This window comes from Labrus bergylta, chromosome 9 (genome assembly GCF_963930695.1).
Source record: "Labrus bergylta chromosome 9, fLabBer1.1, whole genome shotgun sequence".
NCBI classification, from domain to species: Eukaryota; Metazoa; Chordata; class Actinopteri; order Labriformes; family Labridae; genus Labrus; species Labrus bergylta.
The window spans coordinates 2,222,693-2,236,817 of record NC_089203.1 but is presented as its reverse complement, the minus strand read 5'-3'; the positions used below and the strand labels follow the sequence as shown (position 1 = coordinate 2,236,817).

The window sequence follows — 14,125 nt, the reverse complement described above, 5'->3', positions numbered from 1 at the left end:
CAGCGGCCCAGTGGTTAATTGAATTATTGTTAATGAAGTGCTGATGCAATTAGAAGAAAGAGGCCTTCTTCTTCTTTTGCCTTCTCATGAGAGTCACGTTATTTCAGCCCGGACTGGGGTCATGAAATCACACGGCGCTCTTTCTCTGGCTGCTCCTCTTTCAAACACACTTAACGTCTGTCTGCTTTGACGTCCGCTCTCTGTGCACTGCACGTCAGCCTCCATCACCTCCGTCATGTCACATTGTCCGGAAGGAGCAGCCGGGTCTCCTGAACTCGTGTTTTTGCAGCCGAGTTTTGAGATGCCTGATTATTTGTTTATTTCGGCGTCGGAGCGGCCGCCGAGCTCCGGGGGCTTTTTATCATCCCACTCACTTCCTGGATTAGAGCGGGTATAATCACAGCGAGCATGAATATTCATGATCGAGGATCTGAGAGAAGAGGAGAGAGACTGACAGGCAGAACGCCAACAGACAGGCAGAGCCGCTCACGCTCCAAGTTACACTCATGATGGTTTAACCCTTTAAACTCTGGATCCATGTGTGTATAAATGTTGACTCCTCTCAGTGTGATGTCTTGTCTTTTACTGTCTACTTTTGTGACTGCACAAGCTTAAAGGTTACATTTATAAATCGTGGTTATTGATTATTGTTTGTCATAAATACAGATCTGCTTTATGCAGATGATGTTGTTCTGTTTGCTTCTTCATGAAGGGACCTCCTGCGGGCGTTAGCAGCGGTTTGCAGCCAACTAAGAGTCAGAACCTGGAAGTTCAAGGCCATGGTTCTCTGCCGGGAAACAGTGGATTGCTTCCTCCAGTTGGGGAGTGACTCTCTGCCTCAGGTGAAGGAGGTTAAATATCTCGGGTCCTGTTCACAGGGAGGGTAAAATGGATTATGAGATTGACTGACAGATTGGTGCAGCATTAATGCGGTCGTTGTACTGGACCATCAAGGTAGATTTAGATCAGTTGATCTTTTTTCCAACCTGTGCTCATGAGCTATAGGTCGTGACTGAAAGAATAAAATTGCAAATATAAGCGACCTAAATGAGTCTCTTCCGCAGTGTGGGGATGGGGCAGAATATCGCTCAAACATAGTTTAAAGAGACAAAGCAAAGATCATGTTTTTATGAACACAGCTTCAGACTGTGAGAAGGAAATTCAAATTCATTGACAGAGGTCGACAGCCACTGAAAATTTAGAGTCCATATCTTCTTCTCCCCTTCCACATGTTTCTATTCTCTACACTGACATATGAACTGATGGATTCTGAGCTAATAATGAGGCAGTGGTGAACTCTAATGTCATCATAACTTGTATGTTCTCCCTGCTGTGTTCACTCTCGTCTCTTCACAAACACTCTTCACTTCACTATCACTTCAGTAAATAACTCCTCTCTGACGCTCTGCTCAGAGGAACTGACTTTAACACACTGCTCTGCAGATTTTGAAACTAGCAGCAAATATACTCCTATTCTCCTCCACGCTTTCTGGAATTACTCTCTGTTCTAAGGGTGTCTTTGAGTTTATATCAGCATGATGAGCGGCCAGGTGTGAGCTAGCATCGGCATAATGACAGGGAGGTGTGACCTAACATCTGCATGATGACGGGGGAGGTGTGAGCTAACATCTGCATGATGACGGGGAGGTGTGAGCTAACATCTGCATGATGACGGGGAGGTGTGAGCTAACATCTGCATGATGACGGGGAGGTGTGACCTAACATCTGCATGATGACGGGGAGGTGTGACCTAACATCTGCATGATGATCGGGGAGGTGTGAGCTAACATCTGCATGATGATCGGGGAGGTGTGAGCTAACATCGGCATGATGAGCGGGGAGGTGTGAGCTAACATCGGCATGACGAGCGGGGAGGTGTAAGCTAACATCGGCATGATGACAGGGTGGTGAGAGCTAACATCGGGATGACGAGCGGGGAGGTGTGAATTTGTTTTTCGGCTTTGTTTTTAAATACATAATTCAATCCAGGCTCCTTGCTTTTTTTTTGTTTTTGTTTTTTGGCTTTTCTGGCTGTTCTAAAGTTTATGTTGTCATTCAGACCACACACAGCAGGTTCAGGGAAGCAGTCTGTATCAGAAAAGTATCAGAAAGGAAAAAGCCAGGTCTGACCAGATCCACTAACCGCGCTCTCTCCCCTGTCTGTCTGTCTGTCTGTCTGTCTGTCTGTCTGTCTGTCTGTCTGTCTGTCTGTCTGTCTGTCTGTCTGTCTCTCCCTGTTAATCAGCTGTACAGTTCCCTCTTCATTGAGAGCTGCTGTGTCACTGCTCTTCATTAGTCCAGGATGTAATGAGGGTTCAGGATGTGTTGGAGCGTCTCAGGCTGCACGTCTCCAGCTAATGAACACGTGAGGCTGTTTTCCATCTCTCACACACACCTCCCTAACCTTCGCATCCTTTCAGTGTTTCTAACCTGAGCTCAGCATGTTGGCTGATAGACATGACCTGTTAAACTGCTCAAGTCTGTTTCCAACACTCAGGACTGTGTTCACGTCTGCATCCTCCTCTCAAGACATATCAGCTGATTTAACACTGGCATCACTCAGGCCCAGTTGTCCCATACCATGTTGTATCACGTGACCCCCCCTCCCCATTCCCCTCTCATCTGCACTCACACTGCTCCAGGAGTAACCGGCCTGAGCACGGTTACTTCTTATACATAACGTCGTAATACAACACATGCATGACTTTATTTTATTACGAAGCGTGTTCAGTTTACAAGACAGAAAGATTAACAATTGAATGAAAGAGACGCACCACAGCCGGCCCTAGCCATTTTGGTGCTCTTGGCAAGATTTCAGCGGTTGCCCCTTATATTGCAGACAGTTTGACCACCAAAGACAATATTCATCAACTTAAAGAAAACTGGCATACAGCTTTATATTTAACAGAATTTCTTTATTTAAAAAATACTAAGACAAACGTTAATAAAATGGTAATAACACTAATATTTCTTATAAGTAAAGACATAATAAAATAAATAAAAACAACTAGTGTAACAGAACAAACAATACCAAACAGTGCAGGGAGCAGAAGTGGTTGCAGGGGATGGATTTAAATGTGTATGATTGCATCTGGAGAGAGAAGATGAGCATTTGTGAAACAATCTGCATTTTATAATATAGTGTGAACACAAAATATTATTTTCTCTTCAGAGCAGTACAGAAACCTCAGCATAGTTTTCCCTGCAACCAGACCCAACATGCACACTTATCTCTTCAGTGAGGACTTCTTTCACAAAATGCATTTATGCTCTTAGACATCAATACTCTAAAGGCAAGAGCTTAAAACTATTAATGACAACAGGAGGTGGAAAATAAACATTTTAATCTACTAGGGTGAAAGCTAACTAAGTACAGAAAGATGTCAATAAATATAAAAGTAGGTTTTGTGTCCCAAACAACATAATAACAAAAGAAAAAGAGTATTTACACTGGTTATTTTCTTAACCTGATTAATCTTTACCTAATGAAAGTAGAGTGGAAATGTTAACTTGAGCTATTGATTAGGAATTGGGAAACACGGATGTATCATCCATCCATAACAAGCTAGCTTAACTTCCACAGATAAATCATTGATCCGTGCAGCCCGTTACCTCTGTGTCTTTTTCACATTTTTCCTCCTTTTCTTCTTTTATAAGTCGTCGGGCTCCTGAGGGCTTTGTTTTTGTTTTTTTTACATTATAGTAAACTTATAAATGTGATATTAATTGGTATGGTCAGTGTCACTCACCGTTGCCTGCCCTCCTCCTCCACAACAAGCAGGTAACGGCAGTTAACGAGCAGCTGTGTTGTAATGCGTTGGGTCAAGAGGAGGCAAGAAGATAGAGCCTTTTTAAATATGTGAAGTACACTGTAAACCCGAACAATTTGAAAGTACTCAAAATGTTTGTCGTAACTGATTACCTCAAAGTTTTTGAGTAGTAGAAATAAAAATTTTGAGTAGAACTGAAATTAAAAAATATAATTTTAGTTCACTCAATTGTTTTCTTATTTTCTTTCCCATATAGTTTTCCCAACTCAAATGTATTACTTGTAAAAAAATATATTTTTAAGTTAGGCATACTCGCCATAATTGATTTGCTGATACTCATTCAAATTAAATCCAACCAACTTCTACTCAATAAATTTATTTGTGCTCAACCCAAAGCCTGGGAGAAATCTAATCAAAAAATTAAATTGTGCTTAACTTATACACCGAAGGAAAAAGATAAACAAAATAACTTCTCATCAGCTCAAAATGTACAAGAAAACCCTCATTTCAGTAACAATTGTTAAAAAATACTAATACAACTCACTTTGTTCAGTTCACCTTTTTTATTCAAGTTTAAAACAGTCTATAAAACTTGGAACAACTGGAATGGTTTTGTAGATCCAGTCATGTGTCTGTATTTTAATGGAAACATTGACAGTGTTTATTTTACACAGGATTTAAAGAACCTTAAACTGTGCTACAAGGTGCAAATTAAGGACATTATTAGAAATAACCAATAAATTTAAACAAAATATGAGAAAAAAACTTTTGTGGAATCAAAAGCAAATAAAGATCCAATGATTTAACATAATGAATCACACATATCATGTGCTGAGGTAGATAAGGAACCTTATAAAATGATTACCTTCAGATAAAAACCAACATTATGAAAATGTCCATCATCCAACCTGGGGAGACCCGTCACATCAAGGTCTGCTTCAATCACATCAGAAATGCTGTCAGGGTTGAACTGGATGGTACCAGTGGAGCTGTCAGTGACCACATAGAGGAGAGCTACAGGGGTGTCTTCAAAGTTTGGCTCATCGTCCCACTGCAAAAATAAAAGGAAAAAAAGATGGAGATAATCCCAGTAACAAGATTACAAGTCCTGCACAGTAGGCTCTTGCTCCTCACAATTAAAAGCATCAGCAAATATGTTTGTCTTGACACAACACTAGCATGTAAATATGCATGTTGGCAGTTACTGGCGGTCACACTTTTTTCTCTGTCTATACTGTCTCTATAATACCTGCTGAATGTGAGCCACTGTAAGGGTGAAAGGACAAAATTCAAAGTCCTAATTCTGTTATAAAATGCGACCTAAAGTCCATTATTATTACGAGGCCTCTAGAACTCAGACTTAGCCAAATCACATCAAAGATAATCATGCATCCTCTTCCTGCCACAAAAAAAGAAAATCAACTAATTCTTGTTTTTTTACCTCTGACTGCTGAAGCACCATTTTAGCTTCAGCCTAACTACGGGAAGATTTTCTTATGTTCAACAAGGATTGAAAATGTCTTACAGTTGGACCTGGCCTAATACAGTATGCCTCATGGAGTGGAAGAACAATAACAGTCCTTATACTCTTTCACTGTAATTAATGTGAGCCTTATAATTAGATAGAATATAGAAAAATCTAAACCCATCTCTTCTTCTATTAAAGTCTGTAAAATGCAGGAAGTCACATTTTACTTTACAAAAACAGTTTACACTAGTCATTGATATTGACATTTTCATAATTGCACAATTGCACTGAGTACATACCTTGCAGGTCTTGAAGATCCCCTTGCCGGTACAATGGGAGGGTATGAAGAGCCAGAGTGCTTCTTGTGTACATCATGCTGTTCCTAGGCCAAAAAAGGAAAATTAAATTCTCATTATGACTATAAGAATAAATAGTCATTATTAACCTTAGCTGCAGGTTAAAATGATTATTCTTATGCATGTCATTTACCTACAGCCTATAAATCCTCCTGCAGCGCCTGTCTCTCATGTCGCTGAGGCCTTCTGCCTGTATGCTGTTGCAGTGTGTGTCGGTCCAGCTGGCTGTAGCATGTGTTGTGAAGGTTCATATTTGTGATGCAATGGAACTCAGCAAATAACTGCAGACCTACAGAAACATAAACGTATATTGATGAACACTTTTTTAACTGTAACACTGAAAATAGATTATTTGTAGTTTTACTTAATATTCAGTTTGATCCAAGGGAAATAGATTCAATTAGCAATATAACATAATTTAGATTATTCCAGTTCATCATAATCAAATGCTTATGTTTATTTTACTTTAACAACAAATCATACTCACCAATACAAAGGTTGATATGCAGTGAGTCAGGTGACTGGGGGGATGATGAAATGAGACACCAAGTGTCTCTTGGTGGTTAAACAGGTCTCAGTACTCGGTCTAACAGACGTCCTGAATGGATCTTTTCTGATCAGACAGCCTCCACGATGGAGCGTCTGAAAGTTCAGAAGAGTTTGATGTTTTTCACTTTATGTGAGAAGAATCTGTGAAACATCGACTTGAAACTAAACCAATAAGAGCTGAGAGTAAAGTGTAACTTCAGACGCTCTGCAGACTGAGGAGTGAAATCAGAGCTGTGCAAAGACAACAGGTGAAGCTCCTGAAAGCTTTTCAGACAAACCCGTCGCTCCAGCTGGACTCTGCAGAGCAGCTGCAGCCGGGTCTGCGTCGTGTGTTAACAGCTGCAGACTCTCCATGAACACACATCCACTCACTGCCAGATCTCACACAGGGACCAGAAGATTTCTCATGAACTCTTTCACACTTTCTGCTCGTTCCAGGCTGCAGCAGACCTCTCATCATCCATCTCACTGTTTTTTTTTCATTTTCCTGCTCAGCCGTGGGAGACGCTCACACAAACCTTCTTCCCCTCTGCAGGAGAAACACAAGTCTACAGTTCAGAGGGGAAAAGAAAAATGTCTGCCCTTTAAATCCTGTCTCTCTCTGTCTCGTGGGTTTAGAGAGAGTCAGGGAGGGTTTGCATGTCAGGGGCCTGTGGGGGTATTTATATACCTCTTCTATGAGTCACAGCGGGGGAATCACATTAGCTATGGCTGTACTGTCACCATCGGACTCCTCGACAGGGTCCTCTCTCTCTCCTCTGCTCCCCTATCTTGCTCACTCTCTGTATTTTTAAAAAACCAGCCAGGCTCCCATTTTTAATCCGTGGAAGTCCTGGGAGAAGTCATGAAACATTTTCAGCTCCAGATGTCTCCAAATAAGCGTCATGGTGTGGCGGCCGGTTAATGGCGTGTCATATCCTGCCAGGGCCAGGCCGTCTGTGTAAGCACTTCAGGGAGCTGGTGGTGTGGGTGGAGGGAGGCTGTGTGCTGATAGCTATGGAGGGGTTTTAGTCCAGAGAAGCTGCAGGCTCTGCTGCACAGCTGGATACCAGTGCATCGGAGCACTCGGCTGCTGGCAGACCATAGAAGAAGAGTTTTGGGGAAGAGTGAGAGCAAGATGTTTGGATTGAAAGAAACAAAACAGCAGTTAGAGAAGTCCTCTGGTGTGCTGGTTAAAAACATCATGTCATCTGTGTGTGTGGTATCAAACAGAAAGAGTCCTTTTAAATGGTAAATGGACTTGAGCTCCTCTTACATTTAGGACTGAGCTTTCCTGCGATCAGATAAATATGATTGAGACCTTGAACCCTTGTTGCAGCAGGAGATGCAAACCACTCCTCGTACACTGAACAGCCGTCATGCTGTCGTGCAACTCAGAAACCGTCTCAATGCGCCCTGAATTTGCAGAGCATATGGTCTGTACAGTCTGATGAGGAGTGTCCCAAAGTTAGCCTTTACTAAAGAAAAATCAATACTGTCTCTTTCTGCTGAAGCGTCTCCTCTGACCCCCTAAAACCCCAGGGCTAATATCACGGCCTGCTTAGCACAACACACACTCACACACACACACACACACACACACACACACACACACACACACACACACACACACACACACACACACACACACACACACACACTGAGCAGCCAGAGATGAGGCTTTTCTGAGCCACCGGTCAGTGAGGTGCTGCTGCTGCTTTATTTTCTGCTTGGCTCGGTCCACTGGAAGACAGCCAACACACAGAGCGGGGATGGTGGGGGGGTGGGGGGGGTTTCTCTGCCTCTATCTACTCTCTGACTCAGCTAAAGTCTCTAAACACTGCTGATTGCTGCTGCTGCTGGGGGGTCTTCCTGCAGGCTAACACTTCAAATAGTCACTCATCTGAAGCTATGAAGACAAAGGTCATCCAACAGCATGAATGATGTTAGGACCCACAGCTCTGTGAAGGTGTTCTCAAAACTCAAAATGTTTCATACCATGTGTTCTGACGCTGAGTCAAGGCAAAGATCCCAGAAAAACTAAGGCGGTCATGAGGGGAGGACACCAGTAACAGATAAATAAGATCACTTTTGGCTTCTCAAAGTTTCAGTCGGATTGTTAACAATGCTCAGCACTGTTTGTTTGTCAGCGAGTCAAACTGCCCAATCACTGTTGGGCAGTTTGTGTTCAGACAGCAGCTGATGGGTCAGAGGTCACGTGATGATAGAAGCGATGTGATAATGACAGTTTCAGGTCTCAGGAGTGTTTTGGACTCAGTGTGGCTTCAGACCCTGAGGCTCAGAGCTGAACTGGATCTGAGTTAGCGTTCAGAAGAGTCACTCTGAGAACGCTGTCACCTCTCATTCTCCCTGCTCCACTCACACGATGAGAGCTGTGCAGAGACGTTTCATCTCTGAGGATAATCTCACTTTTTAATTGGATCATTTAATAAGTGTCAGGAGAAGATTTTGAGATAAGCTTGTTTTGATTGTCTTTAGCTGGTTAGCTTTAGTGTCCTTAAATCTCTAATTCCAGACCCGAGACCGTGGACTGTCTGTATCACCATGACATGGCTCAACGAGCACAGATCTGCACTCTGTACCCACAGACTGTAAATATTAACGGAGAAGCTTTCATTCAACCTAAAGACAGACTGAGAGTGTCCACCTGTCAATCAGGTCAGCTATGTGCCTAACATGTATTGTTTTCAAAATCAAAACAGAGCCGTTTTGAAATAATTCACCCCCCCGGACAGAGTGTTCCAGTGATGACAATAACTAATAAGACATATTTGTTTTTTTTTAACCAGGCTGTAAACATGTTTATTTATGCTGTAGAAACAGCTTTTTTGCCAGTCGTGGGTATGTGACTTCCTGTGTTCCTGCAGCCAGCCTTTAGTGGACACTCGAAGAACTGCAGGATTTTGCACCGGAGGTTGTCGCTTGTTCATACCTCTGAAATACTCTGTATTTCCAAGACATGACCCAACGAGTTCGGATCTGCACTTCGTACCTTCATATTCCACTTTAAATGTTTTTTTGTAGTGCACAGAGCCTAGGAGCCTGTCGTGCACAGAGTCTGTAGTGCACAGAACCTGTAGTGTATGGAGCCTGTAGTGCACAGAACCTGTACTGCACAGAGCATGTAGTGCACAGAGCCTGTAGTGTATGGAGCCTGTAGTGCACAGAACCTGTACTGCACAGAGCCTGTAGTGCACAGAGCCTGTTGTGCACAGAGCCTGTAGTGCACAGAGCCTGTTGTGCACAGAGCCTGTAGTGCACAGAGCCTGTAGTGCACAGAGCCTGTAGTGCACAGAGTCTGTAGTGCACAGAGCCTGTAGTACTAAGAGCCTGTAGTGCTAAGAGCCTGTAGTGCACAGAGTCTGTAGTGCACAGAGTCTGTAGTGCTAAGAGCCTGTAGTGCTAAGAGTCTGTAGTGCACAGAGCCTGTAGTGCACAGAGTCTGTAGTGCACAGAGCCTGTAGTGCACAGAGTCTGTAGTGCACAGAGTCTGTAGTGCAAGGGTGCCCAAACAGTCGATCGCGATCGACAGGTAGATCGCTGACTGATTCTCAGTCGATCGCGAGATGTTTAGTCATTATAAAATACAATTGTAAAATAGAAAAGTGATTTCAATTTCATCTCATTGCAGTGTTTCCCACACACGATACCTGTGTGGGGAGCCCAAGTATACTTCCGACCTGTGTGTATTTAATTTTTCATTTATTCATGAAATTGCTGCGTGCATGAGAGAGCGAGCGAGAGAGCGAGCGGGGGAGATAGAGAGAGAGAGAGAGAGCGCGCGCAAGAGAGAGTGCAGGCATGCGCAATGACGTGCAGGTAAAACCGGGGGGGTAAATGTTTTACAAAAAAGTCATATATAGAAACTATGCAACGAGTATTAAGCGCATTTGATGAAGCTGCAGCTACTTTTCTCTGCTCCTCTCTGCTGTCATGACTGTGAGCATCGCGGGGCACACCAACATACAGCGCAAACGAACGTGCGCACACACACACACACACTTGCACTGGAGCGCCAGCCACCACGGGAACCTTTTTACTTTTTACTTTTAGTGCTACAGCACACAGTTGATCCGTGATCCGTACGGACCATAGACTGTAAAAATAATGGACGGGACAAGGTCCCCGGTCTAGTGAAGCTTTTATTTTTAGAGCTCCCCCTACTGACTGGCTGCAGTATAGGTCATAAACCCCGCCTCCTCAATGATAACAGATGGGATGTGGGTCAAACTGTAAAGTTAAAGTACTCGTCACATAATTTTTTTCCAAACATAAACTCTGCTGTGATCATTAGTTATTATCATCCTACATTGTGTTCAAGTGCTCATTTTTCTGTGAAGTTTGTTTTAAATAAGTTATCTGAGGTTGAAAAACTGAATTTTACATCATATTTGACGATGATTGACAGCCGCCGATCTTGCGTAGCTCTCTTTGTGAATAACAAAAGTTACGTAGTGAAGGAAAGCCGAGACACCATTGAATTTTTCCGTTCCGTTTTTTCGTCTTTTTTGAGCTGGCAAAATGAGTTGTTCTGCAGTAAACTGTTCTAACCGACCTGTGGGAGATAAGGGATCTTTGCAGATTTTTCGGTAAGTAAAAAAGTGATTTATGTGTCATTGGTTAAAGTCGTTATCTAGCTAGCTAACACATAAGCAGTCTAAGGTTAGCTGAAATGTTGTAAAGCTAGGTTACTTATCCGGCATGATTTATCTTTTTATTTTATTTTATTAAATGAGCAAACCTAATAACTGACATGCTATGTTTTTTGATATTGTTATGTCGTTATTGTGATTGAAATTGTATTTAAAACCAAGAATCATAATATAAAAGATACATAGATGTGGTTCATTGACTGTACAGTTATTTTACAGCAAAAATAAAAACATCTGGTAAGGTCTCAAAAAAGTATGTAGGGAAAAAACAAAGTCACATAATTGTAATCTGGCCTGCATCATTACTAATGTGTACATGTTTACAGTCTGAGTGATAAGTGGGCTATAGCGAGAGTAACAGGTTTTACTTTCACCGTGCAGGCTGAAATTCATAGTACTATATACGAGGGTAGATTATTTCTCTATGTATCCAGATAAAACTAAAGGTAAGATCTGATTTAATATAACTGTTACTGATTTAAGAGACTAACCGAAACGTGAACGCAAACATCAACAACCGGCGGTGGTGTAATGTAATATTAACCGAGCATCATGCTGCTTAAACTGATAAATATTCTGCATTGTCTTCCACACACCAATTCAACAGTCACAAGTTGATCATATTGTAAATTTAATGACACTCATAGAAAAATTGTTCTAAAAATTGACAAAACCTGACAAACATTGCTGTGATTGTGACTGTGTCTGTATTTAACACCTTTGAAAGGAAGGTGTTAACCCAGGAGACCAGTGTTACACACAACATCCTGCTGTTATTGTAGTTAGGAGGAGACATAGGCACAATAAAAGAAGACATAAAGATCACGTATTTCTCCACACATGTTAATATGTTTTAAATGTCATGCATTTATTTTTGATTTCACTTCAATAATCGTTAACGAAGAGAAACACCAGGATTAAACTACAGGCTATTGTTGCCTTTTTATAGCCAAAGAAAACTGAACATTCAAACAGTCTCTGTATTCAAAAGAATTTCAACATTGACATTTATGTCGTCCTGTTTCCCTCTTTTCACCAACATTATATTTTAAACTGGGATTTCCTTTTTCTCGAGTTCTGCGTCTCTCCCCCAGCTCGCCCCCTCCGGTGCGCTCCTCTCCATAATGCTCTCGTCTCCTCCCTCTAAAGCTGCTGCTACTCTGTAGGACTCTTTGATAGAGGCACCTCACCAATAAAATACTATTTTATATTTTATAAGCAGTTTGCCACCACACTGTACTTTTACTCTCCAAAGACATATGAGTATGTGCGTGACAACTTTAACAAAGCTTTACCACACAGTCACACCATCCACACAGCTGATCCAGGATTTACTGTAGCATCTTTTACAGCACTAAAAGGTCATGTACAGGCCAACAGAGAGAAGGGAAAAGAAACAATCTGTGCTCTCAAATAACAAAGCAGTCTCAAATCTTTTTGAGGAATTACAGCTAATTTTGTTTTACTTTGCATACAGTACATCCTCTGATAAATAAAGTGAAGTACTTTGATTGCATTTCTGTGCTGTTCCTGTAGGTGACCATGATGCAGCCAGACTGAAGCAGCAGGTTGTGAAGGTGGACGCCATCATCTTGTCTTTGCAGTGCTGATTCTGAAGAGAACGCCTTCACATAGGACTCAAAGGTAAAACGATCTCTCATATGATTGGACCGTGTTATTGTAACCGCTATCAGCATCAAAGTAATTTTAGTAACAATTTATAATCCTTCTTAAAATGTAAGGAAGACTAGCAGAAGATTTTAACAGCCTCTATGGTTCTGCAAGAAGTTCATGTTTAAATTGTTCTTCTTTCTGTCTTCAAGGAAATCAATGCCCAAAGGAAACAGCAGTCCAGACTCTGATTCCAGCTCCGGTGAGGTTCAGCACACAAATTGGCTGTCTGATTATATGAGAATATTTAACATTAGTTTAATATATCAGGTTGGCCCATGTGATGACAGTTTACAATAATCTTCAATAGAAAGTGGCAGGAACACTTTTGTCTTAAAACATAAATTCATAAAGCTGATCATATTATTGAATTCATCATGTCTTATTATATATTTTGTTTTTTCTCTTAAATAGTTATCCTGTCTTAAAAACAAACTTTAGAACCTGAAGTTTAGCAGAACCTGAGGACAGATCTGATTTCAGGTCTGAGGCATAAACATCACAGTAAAATTCATTATACTTTACATTTAACTCTGTGATTGTTTTTCTTTATTACAGAAGATTCCCTCAGATTCAGATCCATCAGCAACCCCTGACAACATGGAGGACTCGTCCCCTGAACGTTTCCTGTCCCCTCTCGATGGACTTCTTCTCTTCAGTTATTAACTCTTGAAAACAGCAGCACATCATGCCAAACTGTTTGACAAGTCTGTGATTGAATAAATTGAAATGGAATCTCATACGTATCTTGCTATGCTTATTGGCTTTAAATGTTTAATATTAAATAAGTTTGAAGGCCATTTATCTCAGACGAGACCAGCTGTAACAAGCTGAGCTCGTCTGTTAGCTTTGCTGTTGTCTTCGCTGTTGTTGGTCAACAAGAAATTAATGTCAGTTCAAGGACTTTTCAAATGTGAACTATAAACTTAACTGCTAAATTATTTTACTGTGACCAACACTTTGTTGTACTCCAGTTAATCAGAAACAGTCAATTCAGATTTAAAAAAAGTTTATTTAAACATTTTATGAAAAGAAATCTTCAATAAACAACCCCTGGTTTCATTAACCATGTGGACAATAAGTAAGGGAGACCATCAGGTTGAACTGCTGGGACATAGGAGAAAGTATAAAAAATAATTTAACAAAGAAATCCACACAAAAATCAAATAAAGTAAAGAGATCCTGGATGATTGTTTGACTATTAAAATATGATGGAAAAGCAAATCCAACACAACCCTCCAGCATCTGGCCTTTCAAACACAGGGCAACATCATGTTAAGAAAAATAAATTAAATATTGACCTGGATCTCTGTGTTTTATCTGAGGATGACTATGGTAGCCTTCTCACTGTTCACTGTCACAAAGCACCAGACTCTGTCCACCTTCTTCAGACGTCGATCAGCTCCTCTGGGTGATGGCAGAGAGGACTCTTCATCTGGGAGAGCTGCTGGTGTAAGGTCATTTCTACCACAGTGGATGAGCAGGGCATCTGGCACAGGTGAAAAAAGGAGGAGGTTCCTTCAAACTATGTGACCCCAGCCTGACCTCTGTAACAGGTGTACAGATGAAGGTTGAAATGAGTCATTTTTAGGTTCTGTTGATTGTAAAATGGAAAAGAAACATGACCTTTCTATTTAACATTTAGCTGGTGTATGACTC

At 41.4% G+C, this 14,125-nt stretch overlaps 2 long non-coding RNA genes across 2 annotated transcripts; one reads left to right on the top strand and one right to left on the bottom strand.

Annotated features, from left to right (window-relative positions):
- Positions 1–4,177: 4,177 nt before the first annotated feature.
- On the bottom strand, positions 4,178–7,048 carry LOC109995937 (uncharacterized). Its single transcript, XR_010666902.1, has 4 exons — positions 6,082–7,048; positions 5,728–5,883; positions 5,538–5,620; positions 4,178–4,821 (listed from the first exon to the last, which is right to left on the bottom strand). It is a non-coding gene; the product is annotated as an uncharacterized lncRNA (long non-coding RNA).
- A 3,991-nt stretch (positions 7,049–11,039) lies between these two features.
- Positions 11,040–13,168, top strand: LOC136179966 (uncharacterized). Its single transcript, XR_010666877.1, has 4 exons — positions 11,040–11,241; positions 12,332–12,439; positions 12,619–12,668; positions 13,025–13,168. It is a non-coding gene; the product is annotated as an uncharacterized lncRNA (long non-coding RNA).
- Positions 13,169–14,125: the final 957 nt, after the last annotated feature.